Raw genomic sequence first — 20,441 nt, 5'->3', positions numbered from 1 at the left:
GGCCGGGGCGCAGGAGGCCGCGGCCGCCCGCGCAGCCTCGCTCGAGCCGGTCTCCGTGGCAACGGGCTCGCGGGGGGGAGGGGCCGGGCGGCGTGGGCTGCGGCGGCTGCTATTTCTGCCGCTTCCTGTTCCTCGCGGCCACGTCGCCATGGCAACGGTGTTACTCACCGCGGCCGCTTCCCGGCTCGGCTGGCGCGCGTGACCCCGGCCGCCCGCGCCCCCTCGTCTCTCACTCGCTGTGCTGCCGCTCTCCACCCCCCCACCCCACCCCACCCCGGCGGCGTCCTCCTCCGGCACCCCGGTCCGTCCAGCGCGCCCCGGCGCCCCATCCTTCCCCTGCTCCCCGCCCCTCTCCGCCGGTGCCCGCGGCCCGGGGCTGGGGGGTGGGGGGGGTGGGATGGCGGCAGATTGATGGGGGACGCTTATTAAAAAACATTGTAACCGTTTCCGTTTTTATTACGTTGACAAGGGAGCGTTATTTACTGTTATTGTTTGCCGAGCTGGCCGCGCCCGAGCGCGGGCGGCCTCCCGGGAGCTCACCTTTCGGGCGGGCCCGGGGAAGTCGCGGGTGGGAGAGGGAGGCGGGGGCTGGCGAGGGGCCGCCCCGGGCGGCCGCGGCCCCCCCGGGGGGCCTGCCCCTCGCCCCTTCCCCCCCCACCCCTCCAGCCAGCCCCGGCCGACCCCCGCCGCGGCGCGTGTGCGTGCGCGCGCGGGGAGAGACTGCAGAGGCCGGGGACTCGTGCTGAAGGAGAGAGGCAACAAAAAATAAAAAAAGGAACAGATGACTTCATTCCCGGGAAGGCTCCGTCCTACGTGGACCAATTTCCTGGGGACTGTGGTGGAACAGCTCCGCTGCCGTTGGAAGCACTTAAAACTAAACCAGAAAAAAGACCAGAAAATTCTTCAGCATTGCCTGAACCCAGCGAGGGCAGGTTGGTGGCGTGTGAGCCCTTGGGTTTGCGGGGAGGAGGGTCGAATTCCTCCACCCCCCTCCCCGCTGGGGCTTGGCTTCCAGCAAACCTCCCCACCTCCCCGCTTAGATTCTCTACCCTGAGAGGGTGAGCGACTGCCCCAAGGTCACACAGCCGGGTTTCTTTTTTTTTTTTTTCCTTTCTTTTTATTCTGCTTAGACCCTTGCAGGGACAAAACCCGGCAGAGGCTGGTGAAGGAAAGCCAGTGGCTGGACTGGAAGCCTTGGAATAGGGCGAGGCTCAGCTGGAGGCCCAGTAAGGGAAGATTAACTCGGTGGGTCTAAGCTCTGGCTGGCCCGGCTCCTGCTCACCCCACTGGAGCCTTCAGCTGGGGGTGGGGGGGGGGGGGTTGTGGAAGATGCGGGCCCGTCTGTCCGTTGGGATCTGATGGGCCTGGAGGATGCCCCCCGCCCGCAAGCCCCTGCTGGGATGCTAATCTCATCCTGCTAATTAAAGTTTGCAGTTCTATCCCTAACTCAGCTCCCCACTCTTGAACAGTATTAGCTGAGTTGCAAACAATTGCTGGTCCAGACAGAAGCCAGAGGAAGAAGGCCTCTGGAGTTCACGTTATAAAGATAAAAAACGGATTTGAAAAATGTTTATACTTATAAACAAACGACTCCTAATGAACAGGGCGAGTTTTGGAAACTGAATCTTAAGAACCCCCCCACCCCCCCACCCCCCCCCCCCCAGCCGGGTTTGTGGTGGTTTCCCCCACCACCTCCCCTCCCCGACCCCCGTTCCAAGGACACGAGGCTTGGGATTTGGTGGATTTGGTCACTGCCGCCCCTCTCGGTCTCTTGGCCTCAGATGATCAACCAGCGCTCCCCCAGGCCCAGGATCGCCTCTCCAGGCCGTCTGGAGTCTAAAGCGACAAGCCAGTTCCCCACTAAGACCTGTGGGTCTGGGGCGCCACAGCAAGGTAAAGTTATCTTCAGCTCTGTCCCAGCGTCCACCAGTTTGGAGCTGCAGGAGTCCTCCCTTGAGCGCATGAATCAGAAGTCGGGCTCCCAGAAAAGAGAATACCCCACCCCCAGTCCTTCCCCAGTCCTTTGCTGCCAGCGCTGTGATAGGGGAAGGCGGGACCGCCCTCCACTCCTCCCCATGGGCCGGCCTTCCAAGCAAAACTCATCTCTGGGAGCAGGTTTAGAGTTTAGCTGATGTGAAAGTCCTGCCCCTGGGCAGTGTTTGAATAGGACTGAAACGACAGGTGACAGCCAGCGCCGTCCAGAACTAGGAGGACGTCGGAGATGATGCAGACCGACCACTCCTGCTTCCCTATCTTACAGGTGGGCAAACTGAGGCCCAGAGAGGGAAGGAGACCTGACCATTGGTTAGAGCCAGGACCCAGGTGCCTTGCCTTCCATTCGGTGTGCATTGCCCCACTCTGATTCTTCTGTGGAGTCCCCTGTGTGATCAGAAGTTCAGGAGCTGGGGGGCACCTGGGTGGCTCCGGGCGTTAAGCGTCCGCCTTCGGCTCAGGTCATGATCTCGCGGTTCATGAGTTCGAGCCCCACGTCGGGCTCTGTGCTGACAGCTCAGAGCCTGGAGCCTGCTTCGGATTCCGTGTTTCCCCTCTCTCTCTGCCCCTCCCTCCCTCAAAAAGTGAATAAACATTAGCTGGGGGGCAGAAGGCTCTGAAATCAGACCACTTGGGTTCCGATACTTCTAAGGGCGACCTTGGACAAGTGAATTCTTCTCTCTGAGCTCTCGTAGTCTTGTGTGTTAAGTGGGGATAATGATAGTACCAGCCAGGGCACCTGGGTGGCTTAGTGGGTTAAGCATCCAACTTCGGCTCAGGTTATGATCTCGTGGTTTGTGAGTTCGAGCCCCACATCGGGCTCGCTGCCGTCAGCGTGGAGCCTGCTTCGGATCTTCTGTCTCCCTCTCTCTCCGCCCCTCCCCTGCTCGCGCTCTCTCAAAAATAAATAAACATTAAAAAACATAAGTAAATGACCGTACCAGCCCTGGGTTGTCTTAAGCCCCCACCCGGCAAAGATGGGTCCACATCCTAATCCCTGGAACCTGTGAATGTGACCTTAGTTGGAAAAAGGGTCTCTGCAGATGTGATGAAGTTAAGGATAGTGATGTGAGCGCATCCTCGATTCCCCAGGTGGGGCCTCAGTGCCCTCGCGAGTGTCCTTATAGGAGACAGAAGAGAAGGCAGGGTCGACACCAAACTGAGAGGCAGAGGGCAACGCCTGGAGCCACCGGAAACTGGAAGAAACGAGGAGGGATCCTTCCCTGAGTCTTGCAACGGGACACGGTGCCGCTGGCACGTTGATTTGGGCTTTCTGGCTTCCGGAACTCTGAGATTAATCTTGTCAGCCACCAGGCGTGTGGTCATTAGTTCTGCAGCCACGGGAAGCCCATACGGCGGGGATGCTGGCTGTGATGCCGGGGTGGTGGCCGTGGGAGCGGTGACGGGGACGCTGGTGATGCGGGGGGGGGGGGGGGGGCTGCACTCACTTCCCGGGGCCGCAAACTCTGTGGCTCGAAACAACTGACATGGATTGCCTCGTAGGTCTGGAGACCAGGATTCCAGAATGAGATGTCAGCAGGGCCGTGCTCCCTCTGGAGGTGCCAGAGAAGGAACGTTCCAGGCCTCTCTCTGGGCTGCCGGTGCCTCCGGTGTGCATTGGCTACCGCATGCACCGTTCTCAACCTCCAGTCCCTCGTCCTCACATGGTGCTCTCTCTGGGTCTGCGCGGCGGCGTCTGCCTTCTGGGTGTCACTGCCTCTGGGTCTACACTGCCCCTTTTTATAAGGACACCAGTCATACTGGATTAGGGCCCGCCCTAACGACCTCCTCTTTTTTTTTTTTTTTTTTAATTAATGTTTATTTTTAAGGGGGCGGGTTCAGGCTCTGAGCTGTCAGCACAGAGCCCGACGCGGGGCTCGAACCCACGAACCGTGAGATCATGACCTGAGCCGGAAGCCGGACGCTTCACCGACTGGGCCCCCCGGGCGCCCTCCCCAACGGCCTCATCTTAACCTCGCTCATGTCTGTAAAGTCCCTATCTCCAAATAAGGTCCCATTCTCAGGTACAGAGACACAACTCAGCCTGTACCAGTGGTGACGATGGAGAGGGCGGTGGTGACAGATGGGGGAAGGTACTAGGCCTCAGGCCCCGACCCTCCGATTCTGCAGGAGCTGCGTGGGGAGCAGCGGCCAGTTCAGAAGACCAGGAATCTGTTCGTGCAGTGAGGTGCCGGGTGGGAGTGCCCCGCTGGGGGAGCAGGGAGATACAAAAGATGATCCCAGGGGCGCCTGGGATCGCCCAGGCTGTGGGAGCTGTGAGGCCTCCAGCAGACCCTTTCACAGTTGACCTTGGGTTGGACCCCAGATATTGAGAATGGGCCCGGTTGCTGACAGTTATCTTCTGGGGCCGCCTCGGGCCAGGAGGATGTCCCGGTGAGCTGAGGGCGAAGGGCAAGGAAGGAGGGGCTCAGCTTGGCCTCTGCCTCCTCCCTCTCACAGACCTGCTATGTTTATTCACAGCCAAGGCCCCGCCTCCCCCACTGCGGCCCCCCCCCCCCCCCAGGGCAGGGACCAGGCTTGCAGGGCTGGGGCTGTTTTAAAGAACAGCCAGCCCCCTCCCTTCCCTCTCTGCCCGGGCGCAATGGACAGAAGACAGGTGGATGGCCCCCTGTTTGAATGTGATCTTTTCTCCACCAGACCCTCGGTGGCTCCAGGAAGCTGTGTCACAGGCTGGGCAGAAGAGCAGAGTCAGGCTGGCCTGGCCTTTCTTCCGCGAGCCCACAGCATAGGCTGAGCAAGCCCCCACCCCAGAAAGCCAGCCGGTCTCTGGCAGAAGACGGGCAGGGCCAGGCCGCTGGTGTTTTCGTTACCGGACACGACGACCCCACCTCCCTTCTCAGCCTATCTTTCTCTAGCTTCCGGGGGAGCGAGACTGATCATGACGGTAGCTCTCGTGCATTCCCGCATCCGGTTGTGACGATCGGTGACCACACACTCAGGCCAGGTACTCTCCTGCGCACCCGGAGACAGTGGACAGCAGGACCGGACTCCCACATTTGCGCTGCTCACGTTCTAGGGAAGAGAGAGACGAAGAGCAAAGAAACAGGCCCATACCAGGATCCAGGGAGTACGACAAGATAGAGAGGAAAGCAGGGTGAGGGGCTGGGCTAGGAAGAACCAAAGGACTGGAGTCACTGAGGTGAGGGGGTGACCGTGGACCTGGTGCAGTGATGGAGTGAGCCCCGGGAGAGGTCCACAGCTGGGGGAAGCAGCAAGTGCAAAGGCCCTGGGGTGGCTCATCCTGCTGTCCTGAGGTGGGGGAGCAGAGTGCACAGGTCACCTTGAAACCTCACAGCTTTTCTACATCCGCCCGAAGCCAATGGAGGCGGGGAGGGGCGGGCGAGAGCGAGCCAGCCGGGGGCTGACTTGTGTGGTTAAAGAATCTCTGCTTTCCGCGGAGCACGGGCCGAAAGGGGCCACAGGGAAACTGGAGGAAGAGGTAGGGGCTGGTGGGGACCAGACAAGAGATGGTCGCGGTGGCCTGGTCAGGGACAGCAGCGCCGGGGGCATAAAAACGGCTGGATGTAGGGTGTATTTTGAGAAAAGCCACCAGGATTTGCCAAAGGATGGGCCGTGGGTGTGGAAGACAGAAGAATCAAGGATGGCTGTGTCATCGTGAACAGTGGGAGGTACCATTTCCTGAGCCCAAGGGAGCCGTGGGGGTGCGGTGGGGAATCAAGCGTTGACGTCTCTGAAAAGCCCGTGGGATGCTCCTGTAGTATGCCCTCAGAGCTCTCACTCCCCGGCTTAACCCACACCAACCCCCAAGAGGCGGATTCTACTAGCAACCCCATTTTTCAGATGAGGAAACTGAGGCCCGGAGAGGGGAAGCAGTCCTCCCAAGTGTGGGAGCTGGTGAGGTCCAGCCAGGGGGCTGAGACGCCAGCCGCCAGGAGGAGGCCGGCTGGTCCAGAGGCAAGGGAAGCGGGGAAGTCAACCCACGCAGGAGGGGAGGGGCGCTGGCCTCACAGCGCAAGCAGTCCTGGGACTCCAAGCGGGACATCGAGGAAGCGATGACCGCTAAAGCTGAAACGTGTGTGTGTGTGTGTGTGTGTGTGTGCAGACCATGACCCCAGAGGGATGGCCCAGACCCAAAAAGGGTGAGGAACACCCTCCCCCACCCACCCCAACACTTCCCCAGTCCTTAAACCCAGGACTGACTCCATAACTGTGCTGGAAAGCTCCAGACTATTCCATTCCCAGGCTGGACTACCTCCGGCCTTCAAGGATCAACCACTCCCATTTAAACCCTCGGCCCTAGCTGGGCTAATTATTCCCAGATGATCTCAGTGCTGCCAACACCCCTGAGGGGTTACGGCCATTAGCCCCCTTTTACAGAAGTGGAAACCGAGGCGCCACCGGTGGTAGACCAGGACGCCGAGTCAGGACCGACGCCACCCAGCCTATGTTGGTGCACTGGTGGAGAAACAGGGGCAGTCCCGGCAGGTGCCTTACACGAAGGGCCCCGTTGGGTCCTCATAACAGTCCTCAGGGAGGGCAGCTGCGTTATCCCCATGTTACAGGCCAAGAAAGGGAGAGTCCAGGGGGAGGGAGTCAGTTACCCCCAATTTTGTACAACTAGTGAGCGGGTGACATTCGAACTCAGGATGGTCGGACTCCAGGGCCCAGGCTCCCGTGAACCTAGGAGAACAGGAGAGTTAGGTGAGCGGCAGGCCTCACCACCCCCACATCCCCATCCCCCAGCGTGCCTAGGTGGCCGCAGGGCACAGAGGAACAGACGCGTCCCTGACCTCCCTGTTGGTCACCTTGCAGGCCCGATGGCCAGCCTGGCTTCTGTCTCCTCGCATCATTTCACTGTTACGATCTGTGCTGCCCCAGCCTGGACCTGACTCCCCTGCCCTCGGGGCTGCCCTTGATTGCGGGTCCCTGCAGTACAGTGACCGCTGGGAGGGCACTCTGGGGATACGGGCCTTCCAGAAGCTTTGGGCCGCTCAGGGTCGCTCCTTGCCCCAGAGCCTCGGAAAATGCAGCTGCTGAACCCTGGGAGACTACCCAGCCTAGAACGCCACGCAACCCTGGCCTTAGCTTAGGCTGAACCTGGAGGTGCCTCCAGGGGCGGGGACCCAGGGAAGGGGTACGGGGGTCCTCCTGGGGGGGGTGTGACCCTCACCTCCATCACCGCTGCAGTGAGCATGCCTGTGTGTGTGTGTGTGTGTGTGTGTGTGTGTGTGAGGGTGGGTAGGGTGAGCAGAAAGGAGCAGGATGGGAGAGGCCGAGGATGGGAAAGAGAGAGAGAAGAGAGACACAGGAAAGAAAAAGAAAGCTCGAAATACCAACACGGAGACCCACTGCGGAGAGAACCTCACAGGGAGGGGGAGACCACAGAGGGAAGCGGGACGCCGGGAGGGGCCAGCTGGGGAAGGAGGATGCTGAAGGCAGAGCTCCAAGGAGCAGAAAAGAGAGAGGAAAGGCAAAGGAGAAGAGAGAGAAGAGGAAGAGGAGGGGGAGGGGAGGAGGAGCAGGTGCCCAGAGTACAGCTGGGGGCCCTGAGAGGGGGGCTGGGGGCTGAGGCTGGGGGCGGGGGCGGGTCTCAGGGGGCCCAGGTGGACAAGGCCAGCACTTTCTCCCACCTAACATCCTGAGTCAGCCCCGGGGGGTTGTGGGGAGGCAGGTGGCCAAAGGTGGCTCCCTCAGCCGCCACCCCCCCCCCCACAACTGGCCTGGGGAGAGGACTGGCCCTAGGACCCCCAGCGGGGAGGAACACAGCGAGGTCTCTCAGGGCTTCAAGCTCCCCACTGTTGAGCCCGCAGACCCGTTTCTCTCCTGGCACCAGCCTGGGCCGTGTGACCTTGGGCGGGGACTTTGCCTCTCTGGGCCTCCGAGGCTCTGAAAAGGTGCAGTGCTCAGTGTGGACCTGAGTGCTCAGGGGCTGCAGGGGTGCTGGGGGCTGCTCAGGGCTGGCGGGTGTCCGTGCCCAAGGGGCCTGGCCTGTCTGAGCCCGTGTGCCTCCCCCACAGCGTGGGGTGACAGAATAGGGTCTGAAGGAGCATCCCGGTGGCTCGGTTCGTTGGGCGTCCGACTCTTGATCTCGGCTCAGGTCATGATCTCGTGGTTTGTGGGATCGAGCCCCGCATCCAGCTTCGCCTGCTTGGGATTCTCATTGTCTCTTTTTCTCTCTCTCTCTACCCCTCCCCTGCTAGTGCGCGTGCTCTCTCTCTCTCTCTCTCTCTCTCTCAAAATAAATAAATAAACATTAAAAAAAAAAGAAAGAAAGAAAAGAAAAGGATGGGGTCTGCGGTTCCCAGCCGCAGTGACCATGAACAGAGAGATGTGCAAACTGTCAAATGCTGAGGACAGTGGTTTGCTTATCCAAAATGGTCATCCACAAAGGTACGTTTAGGTCTGTGCCAAATTGAAGGGGAAGGGACGAGAGTTGAGAATGCCTTGAGGGACCCGGATCAGGAGGACTCTGCAGGCTGGACCCCCTCCATGGGCTGGGCACAGGGCGTCGCACTGGGTGGGGGTGGGGGTGGGGGGTCAGGTTGCTCCCTAGGGAGTCCCGGAAAGGCATGGGCGTCCAGATGGGCCCCACTGAAGGGTAACCTTGGAGACAGGGACTCCAGGAACCCCCTAAGCCCCAGCATCCTTTCCCAGTCCCTTTCCCCACCCCCCACCCCAACTATTGTCCAAGGGCGGAAGGATTCAGGGACGGGAAGGAGGCTGGGGTCCCCCGTCATCCACCCGGATTTTTCCCCTTTCCCTAAAGGCCAGGAAGAGGGGTGAGGGGAGAGGAGAGAGAGCGGGAGGCAGGGAAGGGGAGGGGCAAGGGAGAGGGGTTGGAACCTTGAGGGAAGCAGCCCAAGGAAAGGAGTAATGAGAAGAGGAGGGAGCAGAAGCTAGAAGCGGTTCGGGCTCCCGCAGCCCATCTTCCGGAGACAAAGGCCCTGAGGCCGAGGAGGGGAGAGGAGGGGGGAGGCGCAGGGAGGGGGAAGGAGGGCTCCAAACCAGGCCGAGACCCTGCCCCTCATCCAGCTGCGGCTCTGACCCCAGGGAGAAGGAGAGCGCTCCAAACTTAAGAGGGAAAAAGTCTGCCAGCTGCCCTTGGGGCTGTCACAACAGATAAAACCTCATCCAGGCTTTACCAGGAGCGCCCCTGCACACTAATGCACAGCAGCGAGCTAAAAATACTGGCTGGAGTGGAGAGGAGGGTGACAGGGGGAGGAGGGGGCGGGAGGAGGGAGGAAGGAGGGAGGAGGAGGGGGAGGAGGGAGAGGCCGGGGAGGAAGGAGGGGAGCGGGGCTGCAGGTCTGGGCTCAGGCAGCCCCGGTTTTCCAGAGTGTCCTAATGACCCAGATGTGCAGGCGCGCAGGGAGCCGGCCGCTTTGGGAGTTGCAAATCGCCACCTCCAGCTGCCCCTCCCCGGGGACGGAAGGGGTGAGGTGGGAAGGAGAGCACAGGGGAGAGGCGGGGATTGCAGAGCAACCCGAGAAAGAGGGACACCTAGGACGCAGAGCTCTGAAGGGCAGGGGTTAGGGGTGGAAGGGGAGGTTGAGGGAGGGAAGGAGAGAGGGAGGGAGGGAAACCCAGGAAGTGGAATGACCCTGGGGCTCTGGGGCACAGGCCGAGGGACCAAAGGCACCGGATCTCTGCCCTGTCCTTTGCCCTGGATCCTGGGGAGCTTGGCTCTGGGGGTCTGGGTTGATCGCCTGGGCCTGACCCCAGGCCTGCTTCTGGGAGCACCCCTTCTTTGGTCCCTGGAAGAACGGGCCTGGTCTGGCTCCTTGAAAAAGACCTTCTAGTGATGGAAACAGGGCCTGGAGCCCCGCCCAGCTAAGCCTTGCCATCTGGTCTCCAGAACATTCTAGAGAGGGAGGGACCCATTTTGTCCCCATTGGACAGATTCACTCATTCATTCCATAACATCCATCGAGCACCTTCTCTGTGGTGAGCACCAAAACCTGAGTGAAGGAGGATACGGCTGGGTAAAAATCCAGGAGCGTGGCCCCCAAGAAGGAAACTGAGGCTGAGAGACAGTGAGGTCACTAGTCCGAGAGTGATAAATGGCAGAACAGGATTCAAACCCAGGCCCAGCTGACCCCAAGCCGCACGGATACACAGGGCTGTCCGGCAGCTCCTGGGCCAGCGTCACTGAGGGCCAGTGGATGGGGAGGCAGGGACCCCAAGGGACCCAGGGCCCGGGAGTTGTGTGAAGCAAATCCTACGTCTCCTTAGTAGCCTGGGGGTCTCATCCCTGTGCGTGACGCTTTTAGCACACTCCCAGCACACCGCCTCCGGCAGAGCCGCCCCCATGGGCAGGTGTGCCCTCACTGGGACAGACGCCGCCGGGCCTTGCAGGGCTGGGGACCACCGGGGGAACCACCTCACCCCTCTGCTAGACAAAGCCTCTTTTCTGGAGTTCGCTAACCTTGGTTCATCCTGAGCTGCCACCGGGGTGCTAGGAACGGTCCTGCGGCCTTGTGGGGACAGGGCGACAGGGTGGGCCAGGGGAGTAGAGCAGGCGGATGTGGTCTGAGCCCCGAGCCGCTCTCCCCGGCCACGGGAACTCAGGCCTGTCCCCTACCTTCTGTGCTCCTCAGTCTCCTAATCTCAAAAATGGGCCACCATGATGTCTTTTTTTTTTTAAGTTTATTTATTCTTGAGAGCTAGAGACAGAGCATGAGCAGGGGAGGGGGAGAGAGAGGGGGAGACACAGAATCCGAAGCAGACTCCAGGCTCCGAGCTGTCAGCACAGAGCCTGACGCGGGGCTCGAACCCACGAACCGCGAGATCATGACCCGAGCCGAAGCCGGACGCTTCACCGACTGAGCCACCCAGGCGCCCCGAAGAGGTTTTGATGAGATGTCTGCGTAGAGAGCCTGGCGAGAGCCCAGAGCAAACACAGCCAGCGCTCCCCAGAAATGCCCATCCTGACCACCCTCACTCTGCCGCCTTGTCCAGTTCCTCAGCAGAGCCTCCGGCTGCCATGTTTACCAGCGGGGAGCCTCGGGCGGTGACTTACCGGTCTGGGCCTCGGTTTCCCCATATGCACACGGGGAGGGCGGTGACTGCCTCGTGGGACCACGGCAAGGGAGCTGGAGGTGATGCTGCCGGCCATCGGAGCGCACAAGGGACGTGCTCTTGGGTCCCGTGGCATCCCCACTCTCCACGGCATCTCGTCCCCTTCCCGTCTCCCCCACTGGACCCCGGGCCCCCCACCCAGGGGTGCCTGTCTCCCATGCGCCGCTGCGCCTGGCCCGTGGTCAGCCCCCCTTAAGTGGCCTGCTTCTGTCTGGTGAGCAAATGGCTTCAGCGTCTCCCCGTCACCCGCGTCACATGCCTCTTCTGGTTTCTCCGCATTTGCCTCACTGACAAGAGCGCATGGTCCCAAACCCTGCCCTGGGATAAAAGAGAAGGACGCCCAGGCTTCCCACCCACTCCTGCTTGCCCGGTGGGGGCGGGGGGGGGTGGTTGGGCACCGGGTTGAGTTCTTTCTGCTCCCCTGGTCCTTGTCTGTACCTTCCAGGTCCCCTCCTTGGTGGCTGCCCTGTGCTGGGGGAGGGGGGCAGTGGGACAGCGGCCACCTGCAACTGGGGGCCCTCGCCCACGGCACACAGAGCACTGATGTGACTTGAAGAGGAACAGGGAGGAGGAGGAAGAGACAGAGGGTCCGAGAGAGCCGAAAATGAATTACCAGGACGGCGGGCTGCTGGCCTTCAGTTATATTTAAGTGGTATATATCTGGCCTTTCCTTACATTTTTATCCGGCTGTCTTGCTCGCCGTGTAACGCAGCCCCTGATTCTTAGGGTTTTTCCTCCTTCCCTGTCTCCTTTGACTGCCTCGCTCCCTCCCGCAGCTCCAGCTGTGTGTGCGTGTGTGCGTGTGTGTGTGTGCGTGCGTGTGTGTGCGCGTGTGTGCGCGCGCCTGGGACAGCCGGAGCCTCCTCTGGGGGCCAGAGGGAAGGAGCCACACAGCGGAGCAGGAGAGCCAGACAACTGCCCCAGTCCCCAGCACCCAGGGCCCAGCGGGGCTTCGACCAAGGTGACAGGCGGCTGGCAGGGGCCACGTGGCTGTTTGTTTGATTTCCCCCTACTTCCAAACTAGTTGAAATTATACACCGAGCATCCATTTAATCAAGTTTTCCGGTGTGTGGCATAATTAGTAAGACACATGACTGGTAGTGGGTGGGCGGGCCCATCCCTGCTCTCGCCTGTTAGAATTCTCAGCCCTCGGGCCACAAAATATGGCAAGTTGTAATATGGGGGCCGGAGGAGGCAGGCGAGCTGCCGCCTCCCTCCCTCTGCAGTCCTCTAACTCCACGTGTGGGGTGTGGGGTGTGTGTGAGGGTCGGGGGCGGGCGGGAGGGCTTTGTAGGGAAACTTCCACTCACCTGGTGCCAGAAACTCAGCTCTGATGAAGCTCCGAGAGAGCCTCGCCGTCACAGGGACCTCAGAATCGGGCAGAATCAGGCAGCACGGAACCGGAAAAGGGGCTGCGTCCTCGCCGTGGCATCAGTGGGTTATCCGAAATGGCCTATTTCGGGGACACGGTCGCCCAGGGCCTGTCGGCCACGGGGTCTGCCCCACCTCTTGGCCACAGTCGAACCAAAGATCGCCAGTTACGTGGACGGGGAGACCTGTCCAGGATAGTAGGGTGGGCCCCCCCCCCCCCCCGTAGACCCTGGTCCCTTCATCTCTCGCACTCATGCCGGCTGGACCTCGGGAGGACGGACCTGTGGCCTGGCTGGTGCTTCTCCGTCCCTGATGGGCCAGGTGGGCCACAATGGCAGGCTCCCTCTCTGAGGAGGAGAGAGCTCTGTGCTCCCTTCTTTTTTTTTTTTTTTTAATGTTTATTTATTTTTGACAGAGAGAGAGAGAGAGACAGCACGAGTGGGGGAGGGGCAGAGAGAGAGGGAGACCCAGAATCGGAAGCAGGCTCCAGGCTCTGAGCTGTCGGCCCAAAGCCCAAGGCGGGGCTCGAACTCACAGACCGCGAGATCATGACCTGAGCCGAAGTCGGACGCTCAACCGACTGAGCCCCCCAGGCGCCCCTGTGCTCCCTTTTACTTGGAGGAGATTTGGGCTGTCAGATTCCCAACTCCGGAAGCACTTCTAGGACTGTTACACACACACACACACACACACACACACACACACACACACACAGACTAAATTAGAGGAGAACCTTGGTGGCTCAGTTAGTTAAGTGTCCAGCTCCTGGTTTTAGCTCGGGTCAGGATCTCAGGGTTCGTGAGTGTGAGCCCCACGTGTTGGGCTCTGTGCTGACAGCATAGAGCCTGCTTGGGATTCTGTCTCTCTCTCTCTCTCTGTTCCTCCCCTGCTTGCTCTCTCTGTCTCTCTCTCAGGGAAAAAAAAAGAAAAATACAAAAGAGACCCTAAAGGAATATTCCAGCCGGTGGTACGCCTGGGGAAACTGAGGTGCAGGGAGGGGTGGGGCCGTGCCCTGGTTACTGACTGAGTGAGGGCGAGATTGTTGGAGGAGCTCCCCCTTGAAAGCAGCTCCCCTGCTCCCGGGCGGGCCCGCCGTGTCGTCGGGCCCCACTCTCTGCGGTGACGGGAGCAGTGCCGCTTCGGGGGCACACGCATTCGGATGCGCCTTGGGGGACACAACTAATTTTAACAACAGCCTTAGGAAAAGACAAATCTGTCCCCCCCCCCCCTTTTTTTTTTTTTTTTTTGCGTCCTCAGGGAAAAGAAAGGTGTGTGCGCGCACGCAGGATTCAGAGCATCAAATACCAGGAGGCCGGGACTCGGCCACCGCCCAGACGCGTGTGCCACAGCCACACGCCGACTTCGGGCACCGAGGGCCCCGCGTTTGCTCAGACACCCGGACTCCCGGCCCCTGGTGCCCAGCAGTGTCTCGATGTGACCTCTGGGCCACCGTGGGAGGCCGCTGAGCAAAGAGGCCAAGCCAGGCGGCCCTGAGCCGGCTAATGACCCCTGGGGACCTCAGCCGCCTCCCTGTCAACCGTGGAGGAGGCCAGACCAGGCGGGGAGGGCACCGGGCACACTGCCGGGCCCGTGCGGCCCTCCTGTCCAGACGAGGGCTGCCTCCCCAGCCCAGGCCCAGCTGACAGACAGACCAATGAGGGCACGTGGCCCAGTTCACCCTGCAGGGACCCGCCTTGGAGCTTGTGGGGGGTCCTTGCGGGACTAGGAAGCATTTGGAAACTCTCCCCCCCCCCCCCCACACCCGCCCCATCCTTTTCCCTTCCAAAGCAGGATCCGGCCTCTTGAAATTCTGCACACTAATAAAATTGTAACTAATTTACATCCGAGATGGGAGTGAGTGGCAGCGGTTGTCATGGAGACGATCTCCAGGGCCCTGGCTGCCTCCGCCTCTTGGTGCCGCCGAGAGATCAAGAGATCCTCGCTCGAGCTCTGCAGCTGGGGCCCGTCCTCTTGCCTCCCGGGCACCCTGCCCTCCTTCCCCCACACCGGGCAGGCCCCGAGGGAACCGGGGGATGGGGGACAGACACCCTGAAACACACGCCAGCCAGAGCGGCTGGGGCTGGGTGTGTGCCCCGCCCCGGCTTCTCTCACCCTGTGGGCCCCCGCTGGCTTTTCTCACTTCAACTGGAGGCCCCCAGTGGGACAGGAGGCCCTTCCCGCCCCCCCCCCCCCCATGCAAGGTAAACAATGGCACTCAGAGCAGGGACAGTTGGCAGGGACAGGGCAGAGCAGCAGAGCCCTGAGCTACCCACAAACCTGTCCTCTTGGGGTCCACTCTGGGAGAGAGGTTCCCTCCCGGACCCCCAAGGGTCCAAAAGTGAGGAGATGCTCCCCCTGGTCTCACACAGCTCGGCCGCCAGAAGGAAAGAGGTCAAAATAATGGAGCGTTAATTCTAAGCCATCCATGCTCCGTGCTAGGCCTCTCCCGCGCGCGATCTCTTTTAAACTTCAAGGCCACCCAGCGCAGAGGGTAATGTTTTAGCCCCCCATCTTATCAGTGATGGAACGTTCTCAGAGAGGTGGGTGGGCCAACAGTCAAGTTCAGGCCCCTGGTAAGCATGGGAACCAGAGGCAAAGCCACATTTTCTGACTTGAAAACCATCATGGGGAAGCTTATAAGCTGCTTCCCAAGAAAGCATCTGAACAAAATAATTATGACAAAGCAGAGCACACGTAACCAGAGAAGGGCTGAGGGCACAGAGGGACCCTTAGGAATCATGGAATCTAAATCAGGTCTTGAGAGGGGCCCCCCCGGGTGGCTGGGTCGGTTGAGCGGCCGACTTGGGCTCAGGTCATGATCTCGCGGTCCGAGAGTTCGAGCCCCGCGTCGGGCTCTGTGCTGACAGCTCAGGGCCTGGAGCCTGCTTCTGATTCTGTGTCTCCGCCTCTCTCTGCCCCTTCCCTGCTTGCTCTCTGTCTCTCTCTCAAAAATAATAAACATTAAAAAAAAATTTTTTTTTTTTAAATCAGGTTTTGATGGAGGAAAAGAGTTCCCCCCTCCAGGAGATACGCGGGAGAAGAACATTCCAGGCACAGGAAACGGTGGGCCGGGGCCCAACCGAGAAGGTCAGCGGGGGGGGGGGGGGAGGGGGGCGGGGGGGGGGGGGGACTGACTGCCGAGGGGCTTTGCTCGCCAAGCTGGGCCTCCGGGAGCCTATCCTACAGATGAGGAAATAAAACCCTCAGGGCCAAGCAGGCCTACCCTGGCAGTCGTGGGACCCAGGGCAAGAGGACAAATGGAGGTCCCCATACCAAATGCCTAGAATTTGCCAAGCTTAGCGATCTGGCTCAAAAATGACTAACTGGGGCGCCTGGGTGGCGCAGTCGGTTAAGCGTCCGACTTCAGCCAGGTCACGATCTCGCGGTCCGTGAGTTCGAGCCCCGCGTCGGGCTCTGGGTGGATGGCTCAGAGCCTGGAGCCTGTTTCCGATTCTGTGTCTCCCTCTCTCTCTGCCCCTCCCCCGTTCATGCTCTGTCTCTCTCTGTCCCAAAAAATAAATAAACAATGAAAAAAAAAAAATGACTAACTGGGCACCGGTTCTAGGCTCCTTCCTTGACCACATACCTTGGCCAGGCTCGCATTCGTGTCCTTGTGTCCTGGGAAGTCTGAGCCAGAACATGAGAATTCAAACAGAGAGCCAGGCTCTGGGCAACCCCCCGCCCCCAAAAGGGAGGTCTGGGAAACGCAGGTTCCTAGGCCCCACTCCAGACCCGGGAAACCATACTCTTGAGGGATGGGTCCCGACATGGTGACACTTTGACAGGTTCCCCAGGTGACAGTTGCTTATAAAAAGCTGGAGGAGCTTCTGTTGAAGGCAGTAGGGGAATCTCTAAGAGGGGGCGGGTAACATGCTCAGATTTCTGTTCTGGAAAGATAGCCCCAGCTGTAGAGCAAGAGAGGAGAGGCGGGAGGAGCAGGAAGGGCTGGGGGGTGTGGCATCCAGGTAAGAGACGGCAGAGGCTGGGGCCAGGGCAGGGACAGTGACAGGCTGTCAGCAGAGGCTGAGATTCGGGGCCTGGTGCTCGCGAGGTTTTGGGGCGAGCCAAGATCCAGGGTGGCTCCTTTGGGATCATAAAATCTAATCAGGCTGCCGGAGGTCTGGACAGACTTCATTAGGCAAGAGGCTGTTCCCCTCTGCCTGACCCCAGCCTCTCTGGGGCCCTTCGGTGTCATACTGAGGGTCAACACAAGGTGATGGGAGGGGGGGGGGGGACGTTAAAATCTCCCCCACTCCCCCGCCCAAGCCTGCAGCCCTGCAGGGGAGGCTAGGGCGAGCTGCACGGAGCCGCAGGCCACCAGCCCTGCGTGGTGCCCGTGTTCCAGGCCGGGCTTCCGGCGTGGGGGTGGGCAGGAGGGGAGGCTTAGTGCTGTGGGAGGCCTTGCTTCCCTCCGGAGAACAGCAGACCCGCTCCCCTTCCATACCTGGTTACGCTGCTGCTCCGGAAAGCATCTTGGGAATAAAAATAATAGCCATGGAAACAACAGCAGCCATGCTTCCCACGGACCGAGCGTTTGCGGCCTGCCGGACGCTGAGTCACACGGCGAGAAAGTGGCGGAGATGGGGCTGTTAGACACTAAGCCGTGGGCTGCCAGCCAGTCTTCCCTGTGCCAAGCAGAGAGGGCACTGAAATTCAGCCCCTGCCCTCAGAGTGCTCACAACCCATTTGGGGCCCAGACTGCTCTAGATGCGTCCCTGGGAGCATCTAGAAGGCTCCGGAAAGCCCGTGCGTCTCTGGAAGGCTAGGTCGCCAAACGGCAGCTTTTCAGGACATGTGGGGCTAGACTGTATTTAGGAGCTTGTAGGAGCTGCTGCGGAAGGCATGACTTGAGCTGGAGGCTGAAACAGCGGTCACATCTGAACGAGGAAGAAGTTGAGGGGGCATCCTAGGTGGGGAGTCGCAGCCCGGGCAAAGGTGTGGGGGTGGGAATGTACCAGGAGCACGGAGAAGGTCAACAGGCCGGAAGGACCAGTCACGGGAGCCGGGGCCCCAAGGTCAGGGCCAAAGATGGACGCGTATCAGCCCAGGCCGGGCGTGTACCCTCACGCTTGTGTGCAGTCAGGAGGATGCATGCGGGAGATGCATGGAGGCATCTGTCATCATCGGCCCCGATGGCTCCCAACTGTTGGGGACAGGTCTGGGGAGTTCCCCAGAACAAGAACTATCCAGTAGGAGGCATCCTCTTGAGGGGGACTGAGCTGAGGCTCTCGGGAGATTGGAGGCCTCCGATCTCTCCCGAAGTCTCATAACCAAAGTTTCATAACCAGGTGACAGATCAATAGCCCCGAGTCTGGCCCGACTGTCCCCTGCCTGTCTCCAGTAGAGGTGGACACCCTAGGTTCCAAACTCGCTCCCCCATTTACTGTGCGACCTTCGGCAAGTTTCTTAACCTCTCTGACTTCAATTTCCTTACCCACTGGGTGGGCATAAAAACACCCCCCCCCCCCCTTCTAAAAGTTTGTGGACCGGTTTTAGGAATAAATGAGGCAATGCAAAGAAAGCATTGAGTGGAATACTCAACTGCAGAGTTCACGTGTGATGCGTGCCGGTTCCCTCGCTCCTATCCTCCAACCCTGGACAGGTCAGGCGTGGCCACAGAAGGTTCTCCCTTGACTCACCGTTCGTGCTTGCATATCTCACTGCTTCTGTGTCATCGGCAGTGGAACTGGATCATAGGACGTAGATGTGGTTGCGGGTGGCCTTTCCATTGCACACTTAAACTTATGATCCATTGAGAGTTAATTTTGGTAGAAGGTAGGAGGTTGAGGTTCATTTCTCATCAAACAAATGTCCTCCAATTGTTCTAATGTCGTTTGTTGAAAAGAGTATCCCTTCTCCACTGAATTGCATACAATCTTGGCCTCCGTCACTTTGCTGGCCTTACTACCTGCTCCTTTGAGCCTTTCATTTATTCATTTAATGCATACTGAGGGACAATTGGACATGTGTCTATAAGAAGAAAGAGAAGGGGGTGCCTGGGTGGCTCAGTCGGTGAAGCGTCCGGCTTCGGCTCAGGTCATGATCTCACGGTTTGTGAGTTCGAGCCCCACGTCGGGCTCTGTGCTGACAGCTCGGAGCCTGGAGCCTGCTTCGGATTCTGCGTCTCCCTCTCTCTCTGCCCCTCCCCCACTTGTGCTCTGTCTCTCTGTCTATCAAAAATAAATAAAATGTAATCATAATAATAATAATAAAGCCTAATCTATAAAATAAAAAAAAATTGATAAATTTTACTTCATCGAAAATTTTTAAACTTTCACTCCGCAAAAGACACTGTTAAAAGAATGGAAAGACTAATTGTAGATTGTGAGAAAATACTTGCAAATCACACATCAAACAGGGGACTTGTACCCGGAATACATAAAGAACTGCAGAAACTCAACCGTTCAAAAGCGACCCAACTTAGAAATGGGCAAAAGACTTGAACAGACACTTCATCAGAGAAGATAGACAGATGACAAATCAACACCCGAAAAGACATTCAACCTCGTTAGCCATCGGGGGCGTGAGAGTCCACACCGCAGGGAGCTACCACTCCACACTCACTAGGATTGCTACACAAAACATGCTGACAGTATCCAGGGCCAAGGAGCCCGCAGAGCAACTGAAGCCCTGCAGATGGGAATGCACGATGGTACGGCCACTCTGGAAAACAGTTTGGCGGGTTCTTGAAAAGTCAATCGTATCTTTGCCTTTTGATGCAACTGTTCCGCTCCTGGGCGCGCGTCCCATGGAGTCCCATGAACACTCAGGTCCATGCAAAGGCACGTGTGTTCACGGACACAGAGGCGTGAATGCTCACGGCAGCGCTATTTGTGACGGCCCCAAATTGGAAACCTCCAAATGTCCTTCGATGGGTGAATGGGTAAACAAATTAGTGTATCCATACCATGGACCATTGCTTAGCAATAAAAGGAACAAGAGCTTTTTGGGGGTGACAGAACTGTTTTGTATCCTGTTTGTGGTAGGACTTGCACAAATTCATGCTCATGATAAAATCCCTATAACTGTGCCCAAAAGGAAGCCAATAAAAATGCAATTAAAAAAAAAAAGACTATGGAAGTCCTCAAGTTCCCAGATAATTTCTTCCAGCAACCCACACAGGCCACAGCCCTCCTTTATAGCTTCTTTGAATGAGCTAGAACGCAGCCTGTGCCCAAGCCCTCAGTTTTGCAGGTGGGGGACCGGCCGAATTACAGCTCCACTTGCCCCCTCGTAGCACGACTGTACAGTGAGCAAGCTATACAGATGTCCATGTGGGCCCAGAACCCCCATGTTTCCTTCTCAGCTTCTGTTCTCCCCGCAAGGACAGAGCTTGGACAAGCAGCCCCCAGGGAGCTGGGGGTGATTGATGGGGGCGCCAGCTCGGATCTCCCGAGCACCTGCCAGGCACTGTGCTAAGGGGTCTACCAAAGTGGCAGTGATCGCAAAGTCAGCCACAGCAAGAGTATGAGCGAAGTCATGTTTACTGAGTGTACGTGCGGGCTGGACCCGAGCCCTCTTCATCCCCCCAGGCTGGTTACCGCCTTCAGCTTACAGTGAGCGCCGCGCTGAGGCTCAGGGAAGCAGGGCCGGCGTGCCTGAGGCCACAGAGCCTGGGGCTCCGGTCCAGACACGCCTGCAAAGCAGGACTGGACCTGGTGACCCATTGTTCACCCTGTGGGCTGTTTCGGCCCCTTCAATCCCATGGCTTAACTGTTCTGAGCATCGGGATTCAGTAGACGTAAGAGGGCACTTTGTTTTCTCCACTTCTCCATGGTTCTTTAAGATCAGTCCAGGCCTATCTCCTCCAGGACGATGGAGGTCCTTGACCCCCTCCAGGCTGGGTCAGACCAACTCCAAGAAACAGAATTCCTCACTCTCCCTCGGGAGCCCAAGAACGAACTGATCTCACCTGCACTCTGTCGGTGCAGTATGAGGACAGCATCCGGGACCCCGCCAGCCACTGCTGCAGCTACCCCACACCAGCCAACACCATGAGAAGGGCAGAGAGAAAAGAA

The 20,441-nt window shown here is 59.1% G+C and overlaps 1 long non-coding RNA gene across 1 annotated transcript; it reads left to right on the top strand.

Moving 5' to 3' along the window:
- The first annotated feature begins 643 nt into the window (after positions 1-643).
- Positions 644-2,279, top strand: LOC121035095 (uncharacterized). The gene is made up of 2 exons (XR_005792747.1): positions 644-932; positions 1,782-2,279. It is a non-coding gene; the product is annotated as an uncharacterized LOC121035095 (long non-coding RNA).
- The last annotated feature ends 18,162 nt before the right edge of the window (positions 2,280-20,441 follow it).

This window comes from Herpailurus yagouaroundi, unplaced genomic scaffold (genome assembly GCF_014898765.1).
Source record: "Herpailurus yagouaroundi ecotype Mexico unplaced genomic scaffold, PumYag 160, whole genome shotgun sequence".
Lineage (NCBI taxonomy): Eukaryota > Metazoa > Chordata > Mammalia > Carnivora > Felidae > Herpailurus > Herpailurus yagouaroundi.
This window is presented reverse-complemented; position numbering and strand designations above follow the sequence as displayed.